This window comes from Anopheles stephensi, chromosome 2 (assembly GCF_013141755.1).
Source record: "Anopheles stephensi strain Indian chromosome 2, UCI_ANSTEP_V1.0, whole genome shotgun sequence".
Taxonomy (NCBI): Eukaryota; Metazoa; Arthropoda; class Insecta; order Diptera; family Culicidae; genus Anopheles; species Anopheles stephensi.
In genome coordinates, this window is record NC_050202.1 from 70,902,318 (window position 1) to 70,915,805 (window position 13,488).

The window sequence follows — 13,488 nt, forward strand, 5'->3', positions numbered from 1 at the left end:
CAAATTGATTCCGTAACAGTTTGACTACCACAATTCTATTTTTTCTTCTTCTGGTATCCACACAAAACTCAACGAAATGTAGGAAGCAAAAGAGTCAAAGATGAAGCAAAGGGCATTTCCAAAAAAAACAAAAGAAAAAAACCAGAGTTCTGGTACTTTTTGGTCAAAATTAGAACGATTGGTGCGCTTGATCGTTGGATCACAGGCAAGGAAGGCAAACCGGTTGAGGAAATTGGCTTCCGAATCGCTAGCCCCAAGATAACCCTTGCAACGATGGATTACCGAGTGTGTCGGTGGCAGTATAAAACTTCTCAATTCCGTTTTGGGAACTCTGTGTACTCCCTTGCTGCACTGGGTTGCGTTTTTGCACGCTTGTACTGTCTGTTCTGGTGTTTTTGTTACAGCACTTTCCTTAAAGCTTAGAGCCCGATAGAGCTGTTACAGGGGAATGAGATAATTCATCCATGTCACGGCCAGAACTACCGGACTCTCACTCTCTCACATCTCTGTGAGCAATGGGGGTAGTGATGCTATGGAGGGTTTTTTCCACCAATTTTTCGACTATTCCCGACCGTTTCCTTCCGGAATCGAAGGGTGTCTAGCGATTCCTCACGCGACCCGGAAGGACCGGAAAGTTGTGCTTGTTTGTCGCGCACAGTTTCTGGTCGTGCGCGCAAACCTTCCACCGAATCGACCCCCGCTTTGGTGCGATCCGGAGCGCTGAGCGGATGAAATCAATTTTCCACAACACATTCGACGGTTGTCCTTCGCTAATGAAAGAACTGTTGGGAACTGTTGGGAGCATGGTGGGAGGTGGGCGTATCGTACCGATACTTTTTCACGATGCTTGACTTTTATGACAAATTCACCACAGAAACGGTTAGAAAATGTATAGCATGTGTTATGGGCGGGTAATTGATAGAGTCAGAATCGGACGGTAAGAAAATTTATCGTTCAGCATTTGGTCCACTCTGAGCTAAAGATACACCGAATGGTAGAATAAAAAGTAATTAATATAGGATTTATTTGAAAATAAGATATATGGCCATGTAGTGTAACTAGGACATGGTCGTTTATATCGATACCAAGTTTTGGTCGTCCAATCAACATTGCTTTAGGTCCTCACTGAGGACTATAATCTAATCATGCTCAACTATTGCAGCTACAATCCGAATGATATGTCTCAGGAACCTTTGGTATGAGACCAGAGTACTCAGAAAACTGAGAGTTCCAGGCGTTCATGTCCAAAACCACACGTGAACAAAACTGTTACAGAATTGCAGATTGCTCTTAAAACCTCCTTCGACTAACTCTTCACCAGACGCAATAACGTGAAGCGCTAAAGTAAATCAAGTGAAAAGCTTTTTTAAATGTATTAAAATTGAACTCCACACCTCACAGTGACCGTCGTATTTGCTCTGCCCTCCAAAAAACTCAGAAACTCAGTGGGGAAAAAATCTGTTTGCAACTATGATCTCAATGATGATGCGAAAGAAGCTGCGGAAGCAGTGAGTGATGAAAATAAAGGCAAGAAGAATGGGAGCACAAAAATGTAAAGCAAATAAAGGGCGAAAAAAATAACAACGCCACTTTAATGGGGATGCAGGGCAGCTCCAAGACCAAGAATGAACAACAAAAAAAACGTCGTTCTGTAGTAACACACGGTGAGAGAGACACACATAAACCCACAAAAAAAACGAATAAACTACAACGATGGTCATCAGGCGAATGGCTTCTGTCGCAGCAGTAACCAGCTTTTTTCCAATTATCAAAATTGTACCCAAACGCCCTTCGCTACCTTTTGCCTCATCAGCATTACGCCTCCCTTTTGGTTTTCCTGTGGGTTTTTTTCATTCCACCCCGTACATTTTTTTTTTTTGCATTACCAATGAAGGCCAGTGTGTGGGCACGTGCGAGTTCCTGGAAGTGGAGTGAGACTGGATCACGATCTCGCCCAGTGCAATATTGGTACGGCAACGCAACGCGGGCTTGAACCATCTCAATAATGAAAGAAAAGCAGGACAGCAAAACAAAAAAATGGAACGCAAATCCAATAAAGGTTTCGAGATTCATTCAATACGCCGAAATGGAATGAAGCGAATGTGTAAATAAAAGTCAAGTGAAATAATTATAAACTGGATTGGAATATGGAATAATTTGTGTACATGCAAAGATATAAGGAATATGGCACATTAAAGAATTTGCTTATAAAAACCCAAAACATAGAGAAGAATGTATCCCGATATGAACAAAAGCTTAGTAAACAAGTAGTAAAAAGCAAACTGGTAAATAACACAGCTTCAAAAGGCACAGCGTACGAAAACCGAGGGAACAGCAAGACTATGGGATATTATTTTCCAATTACTGGACCTGTCGCGCGGCGCTTATTTTGTCGCAACCACTGTCATACTGCGTCACAGCAATTAAAGCTCAACCCCTTGAACGGCAAAGTGTACGCACCGCCACAACGTCGAAGTACCCGGCTGCCGGGCGCGAAAGGCGAAAATTCCGAGATTAAAGGATTCACTCGGTGAGTCGCGCTACAGACAAACGGAGTTTGGAGCTTCAGTTCCCGGTAGGTCCCGAAAATATAGCCCCATCGCAGCGAGATACCGCGCGTTCGAAATTAATGGTCCGGAAAAGAAATTTAATCGCACAACTTTCTGATTTAATTATACACACACACCCGCTCAATCCACCTCCGTTCGCGCAACTCCCATCCCAACGAATGCTGTTTTGCTGGAGTATCCATATGTCCTTCGGCGAGGCACTCACAGAAACGGAAACGGCGAAATGTCCCCGGCCGGTTTCGGGGTGTGTGAAACATAAATCCTCACACTCGTCACAGTCATCATTCCGTCACAGTCCGACAAGCCGTCCAGCTTCCGGTGACGACGTTTTGTTATGGCAATTCATGTTCCTTCCGACGCAGTGCCCGTATGCCTCAAGTTTGCAGCCGTCCCTCAATGAGCACCCGCCAGTACCGAGAACACGCATCATCAATTCCGGAACATGAGTGCCAGACACAGCCCCAGAGCTACTGAGCTAGAGCGGATGCCTTTAAATGGCTTTCAATCTTTCGCACTTTCTACCGGTTCTGTCATCAAACTTTAAAGATCTCGCCCGGTGTGTGCGCATGTGCGCCAATCAGGCTTCAAGTACTGGTAGAAAAAAGAGCGAAGACGAAGAGCAAAAAACGGCATGATCGACCGCTGATGAAACAGCGCAAAAGTTTGCGAAACTCAAATTAACTGTAAATCATCAGACAAAACGTGGCGGAGGACGTGGCCGTGCGTCCAACAATCATGCGCTTAACTTCATGATTGGGTGAATAATTTTTCACTCGTCTGTCTCTACGATGATAAGAGCTTTTTTTGTGGGATCATTTTTTTATTTTCTTTCGAGCATACGAAGCGCAAAAATCAAAAAGAACAAAAGCGGAAGGTTACAGAGGCTTGCTTGCTAGTTAAAAACAAAAAGGGAACAAATCAAACTCCCTACAAATTGTGTGGCATGTAAAGCGACGGAGAGCAACAACTGAGAACCCATGCCACCAGCGCTCTGTAAACGATAAAATACGGTGCAAAAGTTTTCGAGTGCGTAATTCGAGCAAAGTTGCGTAGTACGAAATTGCACTGGCCGCATGAAATATGCTACGGTGCAGAAACTGTTAAGATCCTTAACCATTGCTTTTTTTCTTCTTCTTGCGTTTGCCAGCTTCCTACTTCATAAGAGACGTTCGTTTTTTGAACGCGTTCTGTAGGGTATGGTTTGTGTAGAGCACGAAAGCGAGCAGAACGGGAATGTTTGAACAGTTTCGTTTTTGCCTCAACTATTCGCCTTTGTTGTTGGCCCTGAAATGCTCTTAACGTCTTGGCAACACTTTTCACTAATTACATCCTTAAAGTGCGAGCGCGTACATATGGTACTCGATGCCTTGCAAGCGGAGAAAAAAAGGGCAGACGTTATTGTGTTTGGTGGAATGATCTTTCACAGTGCTTCGTGCACCATATGGAGCGCATTAGTGTCTTCGGGAGTAAACAGATGAAAGGCTATGGCTTGGGTATGAAGCAATATCCAGACATTGGGTTAGTGGCAGAGTGCAGTCTAATCTGTTTCAAGAATTTCTCTGGTCTCAAAAAAAATCTGCCATATTGCAATTGAAGGCACTTTAATATCGGAATAACCCATTCTCATTTATTATCTTACATTTATAACTTCGAATTTCTGTTACTAGATTCAAGTCCAGATAGCTAGTCACGTAGATTACAGAAAAGAGTGACGGATACATATTTGGTATTAGCATCATCAACTCCGAAAGTACCCGAAACTCATCCACCGAACATGACACTTTGTGTGCAGCAGTTTGAAAAGGTATACACAAATAAACTAACCTTAATATACAAACACAGCTCAAATTCAGTGCTGTCTTTCACTCATTCTCATCCAGTCAGATAACCCTGTGCTTGGCAAATACACATGATACAGTTTCGAACAAGCAACAAGTTTGTACGTTTGTCTATTGCTGATGCTACAACCACTGATGTCCACCAGCCACACTAACGTTGATCGCAAGCATAATAAAACCGATGGAAAACGTCACCAGTTGGAGAAAAGGCGCACGTTTCCCTCCGTGTACCCGTGCGTGCCGTGAAAGTAAAAGACCCACACCGAGAGGAAAGTCACAAAAAACTGCAGGAAAAATAAAACACCCAAATACACAGTGTCGGAAAACAATTGTCGGAGGACAAACACTGTGAGGCAGTGATGTGAAGGCGCGCGCTGAGGCGAAGTAAAGAATATGTTGAAACTAACACCTGTCAAAACGGATCTCTGTTTTTCTCGGAAAACACATTTGAAAAGCGACCTAAACAAGCAGCAATGACACGTCTCACGGTTTGATATGTTGTGTGCGGTATAACTGTACAAAATCCATGTCCACACAGGTCCGTAATGTAAGGACCAAAACTCGCCACGAAAGACTAGATACATCCATCTCCACATTTACTCTACAATTGAAGTCTAATGCCGAACGGGCTGGCTGCTCTCCGGAAGAAGTGCAGAGCTGTGATGTGAATTGAGACATTCCAGGAGACTTTTATGGCGATGCTGATGAGCAGCCTGGAAGCGGTCTTCAGTTGTCAAAGTTTCACCCCGACCGATGATGATTGGCAGCGCGCTCCGGCACGAATTTTTCAGCCATGGATGTCTATCAAAAGTGGTCCGCTCTGTGCGCGAGCGTTCTTGGTCAGCAGCTTGGTCGTGCTGCCGATGGGATCAGATTTCAAATTTAGTACCCAACGTTCCATGCGTAATGGCGTGCGCTTGCGGTGGGAACGACCCAGACATGGCTGAGTGTCGGATGATCTGGAAGAAATTGGTTCGTGCCTGTTGAGTGTTGTGATGGGGGGAACGATGTGTTTTTTTTTCTTTTGAAGCCATAAAATCTAAACCAATCCTCACAACGTTCCTCCTCGGTTCCCTTTACCCCCCTCCCTCCTCACTGTCTGCAATCGGCTTGATATCTAATCAACATGATTAATGCCCGTCACTCGATCCGTTGCGGCTAGCGATCCCAGGGTTTTGTGGCGTGCGGGGTCAACCCGGTACAGATAGTGGTGCTGTAAATATTGCTCTGCTGCCTGACGCCATAAATATGGTTACAATGGTTGCTTTTCAACCGTACCAACCGATGGGCGTCAATAAATACATCAGTCTTAAAAGTGCTTAAGTAACTGTTGCCACCCAGTCGTCCTGCGTCCACCTGCCGAATTAGATCCTGCTCAGTACTCAGGCACCTAGGTACCGAAACAAATGCTGCTGCTGTGTTTGTTAGAATAGTTCCTGCTCTCGACCGCGCGCAAGAAGACACCAAACTCGCTCCCATTACTCTGCGAGCGGAAGGCAACCTTAAACTCGAGACACGGTGCGATACTGCTGCTCGAATGCAGTTCCGTCTCGCACGGAGTGCGAAAATAGCCAAAGGTCTTGCCCTCGTTCCGACACGTCACGTCACCGGGCCCACCGTATCTTGGCCATCCCATTTGGCACATTTCAGTTGAGTGAATTATGATGATGGCCATGTCGGCATTTTATACGCCGAGGGAGTTACCACTTCCTAGTGTACGGCAGCGACCGTCAGGGAAAGGTCTCCCAGACGTTCTTTAGAAAAAAGGGTGTAAAGTTTTTTTTTTCGGGGCAAAATTTATATCCCAACTTTTCGAGATGCCTTCCTGGTAGAAATTGTTACCAGAAAGGTGCCCGAAAGTGCAATACACCCGCGCAGTGGTCGATAATGATGATGAGAAGGACGACACAATGATGGCGTCAATTCATTGCACGCGTTCATTTGGATGAAGATGGGGACGCGATATCGCAACCGTTCGGCGGAACGAAGCGTCCCGATTGTCAACGGCGAAAGAGCGAATGGACAGTAAATTTAGTTTTAATGCTTTGCCTATTTCGATCGTAAATTTTCGCTAGCTTTACATGTTTCCGGGATTTCCGGGAGCATTTAGCAGCAGGGCTGGTTCCCCCGTGGGGAACCGACCTAGGAAAGCTAGAAAGCTAGAAAAGCGTGGAGAAGAGTCACACGGCGGTTGGATGGACGAGCCAGAAACCAAAGAGTGAATTTATGGGAATCAAGAGTGGTAATAAATTGTTCAAACCCATTATAATTCAATGCAAGTGCCATCTGCATGACCATAATGCAAATACTCTGTTACTCTGTTGCCGTTCTTCAACGCCGCCACTGCTGCTACTCTCTGTCAATACGTGATGCAGTAATATGCTGCTGGTAATTGGTGGCGATACTTTATCATTTGGTCATTTATTTTGTATTCTCTTCTAAGCCGCAAAGAATTTATGATTTGAATTAAAATATTGGACACAATTAAACCCAGAGATGGGATCCCTCCGGCCACAAATGGAAAGACTCTACTTCTAGTATCGAAAAATGCTTATCTCCAAAACCATCCGTCAATCGAAACACACGCCCATGATCATCTCCACAAGAACTCATACGACCTCTGGCTGTGTGTCTCAGGACTGATATTTACGCGCTGGGAAGAAAATCTTAACCTCCGACACACCCCTTACAGCCGCGATGCGTCACAAAATCGAAACTGTCAAATTTCGGTGATTTATTGCGAATCGCATCGCCTGTTGATTCCGCTGGCCTGCTGACCATTCGCTGACCCGATCAGATTCACTGCTCCTCATCCACCGACCGGCCGCCGGACCGGGGTGAAACCTCCCCACCATCAAGTCTTTTAGAGTCGTGATAAAAAAATATACGACTTTCATTAAATTGATGACCAACCGACCGATCGAAACAGGCAAGCAACCAGTATGGACGCGCGCCTGCCGATACGCGCCTGGGAGATAGCTGAACCAACACCGACAATGTTACTAGCGTGAGCAGAAACGGCAAGGCAGTCGACCAGCAACGACCGTGGTCGCACATCTCACAGAATCGGACGACCTCGACGCCAAGTGACAAAACAAAAACCGGATTTCCAATCGATGGAGATACGTGTGTGTGTGCGTCAGTTTTTATGCTGGGTCATCTAGTTGACTAGAAGGAAAACCATGCTCATGCCACACGAGACAGCTTCTGAAGGCAACACGCGCGGCTAGAGTTACGGGGACCGGAGTTTGCACAATCCTGATGCGGATACTTGGAACCAATCGGATGGAATATGTGAGTGGTTCGTTTGCTTTGCCACTTCCAGGGTAAAAGATCCCAACGCCAAGATATGTCGGATTATTTATTCACAAAAGAATTTTTGAACTTTTACCCATTTTCTAAAGGTTGAGCGTGCGTGTCCCTAAATATCAACCGGAATTCCTGCTCCTGGGTGAGTTGCTTTTTTGTGAGCAATTCCCAATCCAGTCTGTGTGTAAAATACGTCACATCGCACAAGGTGCAATCAGGTCAAGAAGAAATATTTAATTTGCTTACGGATCTTTGCTTCTATAAATTGTAGGAAAGAAGAACGTATGTTTTGTACTCTTCTTCGTTGCCCTGAAACCTAGCTCTTAAAGCAAACATTGACGGCTGCCCAGAAACCTTTAAACCACTCAAGCTTCTAGCTACGTTTAATCTGTTTTCGGTGCCAGTAGCAGCAAGAAAGAAAGAAAAAACACTGATGCAAACCAACACCACCGCTTTACCGCAAAGCCCTCGTATCATGGCTATTCGGACGCAGAAATCCCACCGGATACGAGAGGTTCTAAGGCTCATTTCCGTTCCGGCCACCTGGTCACCTCACCGCCTCCTGCCTAATGATGGCACACCGACCTTTAAACCATTCTAGGCCCGCGGGAAATGGCGATAACGAGCGGTCGGGGTGTATGTTGTATTTTTTTTTCTCGTTCGAGCGACCAACGCATTTTCCAAAGTGATTGATTAGCCCGATAGTGGTCCGGGGGACCCAAAATGCCGGGTACGCACGCACGGCAGAATGCTGCAGGAACTTGGCGGTTAGAGCTTGAAAGGCTCGTTGACTAAATAATTTCATTACACACCCGCGCGCTAGATTTCAGTCCTGCACACCGGCCCGCCATAACATAATATACACATTTTCGTCCAGCTCCCAAAATACAAACACACGCACAGTGGTAGGTTCCGAAAAATCAATCACCATCATTCGATGGCAAACTGTCACTACGGGGATGTGCTGTCAGATTGCTTAACTGACAGGAAAGGTTCGCCTGTTTGTTGTGTGATGGCGCCGCCGCCCAACCTTTGCTGTCTCTGGTGGGTAAAGTGCGTTGCGCGGGCCATGCATTTCCGCTTCGGTATGCGGTAGGTCATTATCGTCCAGTTTGACGTTATGGGATAACCGGAAAGCCGGCGGGAAGTCGCCACGGAACGGAAGCAAAAGCACATCCCAGGGGTTAAGTCTAAAACCCGTCCCGCCACGCCACTAGGCCTCCCCGCAATCGTAATGAATAAAATTTAGAGTGCGGGATGTCATCAAAAAAGTCCGGCACGCTACAGGCAGAAACGCGCGAAGGGAAGCAACACAGCGCGCACCATAAAATGATAATGATAAATCAATTAATATAAATTGTTCGCACCAATTCCTGGCGTCGAAGCTGCGACGGATGCTGCACGCCCAGAGCTGTCTCACTGTTTGTTGCGTGTGTCACAGCGCTCGCAAGGCTTCAAGAGGGAGCAGCATATCAATTCCGGCGCTTTGCACTCCATAAACATCGATGGGTTGTTGATGCCTCGCGCGTAGTTGCCGAGTGAACTCACACGCAGTAGGGCCAGGGGGATTGTATTTTTCACGCCGCCTAATAACATTTGCGAATAATAGCACGTGTTATAAACATGGTTAAGCTTTCAACAGGACTCTCGCCGTTCGATTCCGACCAGCGGTTGTTCAATTGATCCCGGGAGTCACACACAAAACGGAAGCGTGTTGTGTGCAGGCTGTAAAGAAATATAGATTTATTTTTGGGCAATGCTTTAAGGAGAAGGATAAAAAAAAACACCACGAAACCCAGCCGATCCATCCATCGGTTCGATACCATATCCTTTTGCTCGCACTCGCAAGGCACTATGTATCATCATCCTTCCTTGCGTCCTGCCGTACTTGGCATGCGTTTCTCATCGTTCCAAAGCGTCTAACGACGTCTAATGGAAAACCGGCGGCAAGCGCCTGCCGATAATATAGCGTCATCAATTTTCTTTTGTTTTATTCTCCCTCTGTCCAAGCTGCTGAGCTTCCCTAGTCCTTTCCTATGCCCTAGCTGCCCGGTAGTGAGCTTGGGGACGCATAGAATTATCGTCATTATGAAAGGGTGGGGCAAAAGATTCATTCCCGCTATCTCGTGAGCAGTTTCGGGGATGATAAAAGTCGGAAATTTATGCACTCCCCGTAATCGTCGATGCAACACTGGAGAACCTAACAATTTCCACTTTTTTTTTTCTCTCTCTCTCTCTCTCTTGTTTTGTTTTCCCATCGACCACGTCGCGTTGTGCGAGCAACAGAACAGACGACGACGTCAACTTTAAAGTAATGATCGTAGCGTTACAACATTCGAAGCAAGACGTGCCCGCTTCCGTACGGAGCGGGTGTCATCATCTTCTGGCAGCGGGGCAACTTCCTTTGTGATTCATGTGCCGTTTGTCTTGGCTGGATGACTGAATATTCATCTCACGGACTTCCCCACCGATCCCCAACCAGGCGTTGTCTGAAGTTTCGGTGCGTAAGGCGATATTTTGATAAAAAACAAGGCGACACTTTACTTTCTTTTTCGAATTAAAGAACAATCCAAGCAGCTACGGAGCAGGCAGCAGGATCAGATAACGCTGAAGCAGGCCGGGTTTTTGGAAGAATTTTACAAAATGGGGGAAAGAAACACACACGATTAATGTAGTGTGACATGCGACGGATAGACATACGATGGAGCATAAGCATATCACATCGTTCTAGGTTGACAGATGAGCTAATAAGGCACCTTACTTAATAGCTAATCAATATGTAAAACAATATTTATAAGGAGCCTCTTGTTTACAGGGGTTTGTTTTGACTGTATTTTTATCCAATAGGCTTACAGTAATACAGAGCGTATGCATTATTGAAGCACTTTTCGGAGTTATATACAGAGCCTTAACCAAACCTCTCTTTAACTGAAGGGGTCCATATACCTGTATATAGTTCTGCAGCAATAATTTTATTGCTTCATGCAGCATGCACATTTATTACTATCATTTTGCTTCCATTTAGACAGCATTAGACTATGACCTTGTGCATCGTCGCATCCACCGGTCCGAGGGAAAGTGCAATGATTTCCGCGTATAAAAGAATCAACACACCCCAACACACATACACGCACATACTCTTGCATTACCACAGTTTGGCCCAACGAAACCCAACCTCACTTTTTACTTCCTTATTTCCTCCTCCCGCATCATCCGCCCGGCTTTGCGCCCAACGGCCCTCAGCACACCGGGGCCCGGCGAATTCACCCTACCGACAAAAGCGGCAAAGGCACACGCTCTGCACTGGTGGCTGAATGATTTATAGCGTGCAATTAATCATATTTATTTTATCTTTATCTTCTTAAATAGATCGATTCTTGGGATCCACGGTGTTGGTGGTGGGGTGCTGGTGGATGCGCGCGTGTGTGTGTGCGTAAGCATCCACCAGTCGCCAATGTTTGGTAAAATTGATGAGAGCCACTATTATTCAGTGCGTGCATAAAACGCTGGTAGAATCATCAATTTGAGCCATTTTTTAAAAGGAATTTAACCGTCAGAAAATTTCGATTGAATATAGATTATAGATAGGTTATAATGACTAGTTGGGGCAGCCCGTTGGTCGAGGCAATAAAAGCGACAGTCTGCATACGCCGGGACCGGGTATCGAATCTCGTTTGGGCTTCCCGCACGCAGGACATACCGTCCAGATTATACCCGTAGATCAAGTCAAGGTCTCCAGAATTGGGTAGGCTCAAGATCTTTCAAGGATCTGGCGCCCAGGGAGAAAAAGATTGAGGACTGTTTATAAATATCTCTTTTTAGAATAAAGGAAGAAGGAATATTAATTTAAAATAGCAACCCTCAAGGTTGAAATTTGAAGCGCCAATAATCAATAACATCAGCATACTAGGCCAGGTTCAAACCCGTTTCAAGGACAGCGTCATGCGCGATGTGATGGTGTTGGCGATATTAGATAGGATGTTCTTGTGCGTTCTCAATACATCACGAAACATGATTGATGTATCGGATGGAGGGAAGAAGCTTATATTTCTCGTGATAGAGTGGCCCAAGTTGAAGGTCCGGCCGGCTGTAGTTACCCAGTCATGGGGACCAATAGCGTGTTTCCTGCCCAACATTCGCAAATCATTAAGAGTATTTCGAAAGCTGATGAAGGTCTATCATAAATCTTCGGTGCAGACGCATGTGGGCTGGGGGCAATTTGAATAAGAGATACCATATTTTTTTGACTCCCAAGACAAACATTTTTGAGTGTTTATAGCTTAGTTTATAGCAATAAATAAATGGCTAAATGAAACTAGAAAGAAGAAGTTAAATTAAAATGTGTTGTCTTTTTTAAGCTCTAAAGTATCAGAAAGCGAAGGAATAATCCAGACAAACGATAAAAGCAATATAGAAAGCAAAGTGATACACACGAGGAGGCAATTCCTTTTTTAAAAGCATCCTAAATACCTACATATCAAGCTCGAAACATTGTGCAGCCCGAACCCGATGCACGCAGTCATTCCTGGAGGTACATGCGCTGCTGTTTGGCTTTTTTGCTCTAGTTTTAGGTTTTCGTTTTTCCACCCCGGTGTGCAGTAAAATTCCGGCCCAGCAATGAAAATTTATCTCAAAAACCTTGAGTCTATTGACTCGGCACGATTGTATGTGCGTCGAGCTTAGAATCTACAGACGCTAGGCGCTTATGCACCGAACGTTCCGTCCGACGCCGTCATCTCTCCCTTTCGCTCCACTTTATTTGTCTTCCTTATTCTTTTCAGACGGTTTCGGTTGGTTTTGTGGTCCTAAATTTTTGCTTTTATGGTCCTTAATCAGCACCTAGCTGAAGTATAGCCGAGAGTACGAAAGCCCCCACCAAGACCTTATAATGACTTGTGCCCGTCCCCGTATCGCGCTGTGTTCGAGTTTTACGACTGTTTTAAATCGTTACGACGAACCTCGGCAGAGACGGCGAAGAATAGGCGAAAGGCCTACAGACGTACGGTCAGTGGGACCGTTGCGAGGGGGGTTTTGCGCGACTGGCACCGTCGTATATGTTGTTAGAGAGATCTATCGTGCGAGGAAGAAAGTTTACCACACACTCCCAGACAGCCAGCATACATTATGGTGGATGAAGGTCCATATTTCTAGCTAGCCTGTTTCCCACAACCGGTTCGATCGAACCGGGCTAGCTTTTCCAGGTATAAGCTCAGCAGCAGCAGCAGCAGCAGCAGGTTGGCTTAATTAATTCGTCAAAACAACAGCACGAATTTATGCAACTAACCTCCGAAACGCTAACGACAAAATCCGACCTTGTCCGATGGTTTTGTGGTTTTTGTGTCACCCGCTGTCATAGCGGAAGATGAAGGACTTTTGCTTCCAAAAGCGGGCGATGTTGCAAAAAATAAGGTAAAACAGAAGATAGAAAACTTTCAAAACATACCCAGCCCGCGTCGTGTCTCCATGCCATCCTCGCCAGCCAACGGAAGGGATGAAACTTGAACACGAGGACCATAGCTGTCACGAGCTGTCTCGAGTGTTACGGCAGATGAGTGACCATAATGCAAGGGATAGAGTGCCATGCTCTTGTTACACCGCGTCTTGGATAAGTAATACGGGTATTAGCTGAGGTCTCAGGGGTAAATCCTTCGTTGCTGCTGGCAGTGACAGCAGGCACCATGACATGTCCGTCGGTCCAGCACGGCTACCGCACGAACTGGAAAAACATTATTATTAACGTCGTCGGTATCGGTCGGTATCCTTGTGCTGCA

At 45.7% G+C, this 13,488-nt stretch overlaps 1 protein-coding gene across 7 annotated transcripts in view; it reads right to left on the reverse strand.

Annotated features, from left to right (window-relative positions):
* The window catches only part of LOC118504626 (protein winged eye), a 263,745-nt gene that overhangs the window by 73,168 nt on the left and 177,089 nt on the right, over positions 1–13,488 (reverse strand). The window lies entirely within an intron of this gene.